Source organism: Suricata suricatta, chromosome 7 (genome assembly GCF_006229205.1).
Source record: "Suricata suricatta isolate VVHF042 chromosome 7, meerkat_22Aug2017_6uvM2_HiC, whole genome shotgun sequence".
Taxonomy (NCBI): Eukaryota; Metazoa; Chordata; class Mammalia; order Carnivora; family Herpestidae; genus Suricata; species Suricata suricatta.
This window is the reverse complement of record NC_043706.1, coordinates 45,406,132-45,409,432: the sequence shown is the minus strand read 5'-3', so window position 1 is coordinate 45,409,432 and position 3,301 is coordinate 45,406,132. Positions and strand designations below refer to the sequence as shown.

Here is a 3,301-nt window from a genome sequence, read left to right as displayed (position 1 = left end):
TTAATGTTTTCAGGCTGTTAGGAAAATAGAGAGACAACTCTAAATAATGAAAGATTTATATTTCCCCTGATATATAGAAAGAGTTATATTATCTGGACGTGGCTATATATCCCTGGTGCAGGTTAATTATTGTTTGTGTGCATTTACCAAGAGAAAAATACATCAGGCAGCTCTGTTCCCCACCCCCCCTCCAACTCCAGAACCAAATTTAGAAAACGAATAGAAGAAAAGAAGCTATAATCTTTGAATTTCTAAACCAAGTAGTGTCCTAACAAGAAACATGCCTCAATTTGTCAAAATTCTAAGCGAGAGAATGTTCATTTCAATTACAGGAAGCTTCTATCAGATGTAGTCTATGACTGGACATTCAACTTGGTAACACAGAACAAATGAAAGAGATAATTTTAATTTTAAGCAAAAGTTTATTGAAAATCTGGGGTTGATAACAATAATCCCCAAAGCCAAGTAACCATGAAATAGTCTATTTCATATAGGATATAGCTGAGCAAACCAGAGAACTCAGTTTCAACTGCAGGAACATCTATGGTTTAAATGGTGCTATTTTCTAAGTGTAGTGAGTAGGGAAATTCCTGCCAACTGCAGAGTACTGTCAGAGCTCAGTGCTGAATCAGGTAACAACAGAACTCTTTAATGAGGTAACAGTGGGACAGAAGGAGGTATTTAAGCTGGGGAACCAAAAGCACAAAGGCCACTTGGGAGTAAAAAACTAAGTGTTCTTGGCCATCATATTGAAAGGCTAATGTGGTCCAGTGCCATGAATGGAACAAGAAAGTGGTGGGAAATAATATGAAAGAGGTGGCATCAGAGGCCAGCGTTTTCAGAGACCCATGGGATGACACAGGCCCAGTCCTGATTAAGCAGCAGTGTTAGAGCCACAGGTGAGCAGTATTACCGTAATCTCCCCTTATCCAAGATTCTGTTTCACTTTCTACAGTTTCCCAGGGTCAACAGCTCTCTCGAAGCACATGACCCTCCTTCCCTTGTGTGGTCAGATGGTCTGGTCAGATGGTCAGGAGCAGCCCTACGCTACATCACAGCGCCCACCTCATTCACCTCATCATGTGGGCATTTTATCTTCTCACATCATCCCAAGAAAGGTGAGTACAGTACAATAAGATTTTGACAGGAGGAGAGAGAAAAACCACATTCATATAACTTTTGATACAGTATATCATTATAATTATTCTATTTTATTCTTGTTGTTAATCTCTTACTGTGCCTAATGTATAAATTAAATTTTATCCTAGGTATGTATATAGGGGAAAAAACATATAGAGCTCACTACTCTCCATGTTTTTTAGCCATCCACTAGGGGGTCTAGGAAGGTATCCCACATCAGCTGACGGAGATGGCAAAAACAGCTGAAAATATATGTGTTAATAGCTGTCATTTTTGTGAGAAAGAAACATTTGAAACTTTCAGAAAATGGGAAGGGAAAAAAAGCACATGGTGGATTCTTGTTAAGTTAGGGGTAACCTCTAAAAGAAAAAAAAATCACGTGTAACTGTTAAGCTATTAGAACAGATTTGAATCTATGAAATGGAAGTTAGGAAAGAGCAGAAGGAGGAAGGGGAAAAAAAAAGAAGTAAATTATAGTGGTAAAATTAAGTTACATAGCAGAGTTAAATCTTTATGGTATGTTGTTGAAAACGGTTGAATAAGGACTCTAAAGATTCTCCTCTCCATAAAAGCACAAAAAATCTTACAAAAATGATCACAGAATCGACTTTACCGGAACTTCAGAAGTTTGCCAGAGGCTTACTGCAGTCCAGGGAGCATTTACTGAAGAAAAATGATTCAATCAGGGCGTACAGTGGTGGTGTCATTAGCTTTGTTCCATCTCCTGCTTCCAGTGTGTTCCGTAGCCTCACAAACGAATAGCCAACAGCTGTGGTGACAACTTCCGCCTGGAAGCCACTGGAGGGAGCGGAACCAAACTGCAACTTGCTTCATGCCTCATTCTCAGAGTTCTCATTTACTGGCCTCCCCAGGGGGTCCCTGGAAGACCCCATTGAAGTGCTCTCTGTGTTTAGACTCAGAACTCACTCCTGTGAAATGGGTGTGAAATGCCTTTTTCTCCAGAGGGAGGGGGAAGCGATGTGGGGTTGGAGGGAGGTGGATAAGCATTTATCAAAAAAGAGAAAACAGTCACGTGGTCCTACCCCACCCTGCTGGGACCGTCATTGCTGTGAAAGAGAAAGTCTCCTTTCCATGGGGCCCTGGTCACTGCCCCGGTCACTGCTGCCACTAACCGCGCAAACACTGCCTGCGCGCTTGGGCACCAGAGAGTAGGGGAAGAAAGAACAGAAGACAGAGAGAGTCCTCTTCCCTCTCTGAGAACTAGGTGATCCCTTTCCTACTCTTTAGGCCAGAATGGCAGTGCTGCTCCTGACGCTCTCCCTCCATCCTGATGCCTGTGTGGAATGGCAGCCTCAGGATTCTGGAGGAAAGATAGATAAAAACGACAAGCCAGCCCCTGGTCCAGGGGTCCGGTGCTTAGAAAGCTGCTCTTCTTCACTGACCCACCTGCCAGTATTCACCATGTTCAGTCTTCACCTAGCTGTTCCCAGCCTTCTCTCCAGGTTTGAGAGCTGCATTCAGCGAGAGAGACAGGGCAATGTGTGTTTCTGCCTCACTCAGAACCAGACCCTGATCTGTTTTTCCTTCTTTCTTTTTCCGGGCAAGTTCAGTTAGGCAATCTGGTCATCTTTGGCATAATTTTTAAAAATATTTTTAAAAAGTTTATTTATTTTGAGAGAGAGAGAAAGAGAGGGAGAATGAATGAATGAGCAGGGGAAGGGCAGAGAGAGGGAGACAAGATCCCAAGGACGCTGGAACACAGGACCGGTGGGAACGTGACCTGAGCAGAAACCAAGATCAGGTACTAACCAACTGAGCCGCCCAAGAGCCCCTGACATAATTTTTTTATGTGTTTATTCTGAAACAAGACAGACAAAATGGAAAGAAGGAAAGGGAAGAGGAAGAAGGGTAAAAAGTAAGAATAGGAAGGAAGGAGGGATCTCCTATAGCTTTTCTTTTTTTTAATTTTAATTTTTATTTTTTTTAAGAGATGCATTTTATTTTTATTTTTTATACAATTTATTTTTTTAACATATGCAATTATTTTCCGTCATTTACAATACAGTAGTTTCAATGATACTCCAAACAGAAAAGCAAAGTAAAAAATCAAAACCCCCACTTCTATTTCATGTAATTAGACTTATACAGAAATTAGAAGGTTAGGTACCAACTAGTTAATCACCTAATTTCACAGCTATCT

General features: G+C 41.3%; 1 long non-coding RNA gene across 1 annotated transcript in view; it reads left to right on the top strand.

The window, feature by feature from the left end:
• The first annotated feature begins 851 nt into the window (after nt 1–851).
• The window catches only part of LOC115297052, a 174,109-nt gene continuing 171,659 nt past the window's right edge, over nt 852–3,301 (top strand). Inside the window, exon 1 of the long non-coding RNA XR_003911235.1 lies at nt 852–899. This is a non-coding gene — a long non-coding RNA (uncharacterized LOC115297052). The remainder of the gene's footprint in view (nt 900–3,301) is intronic.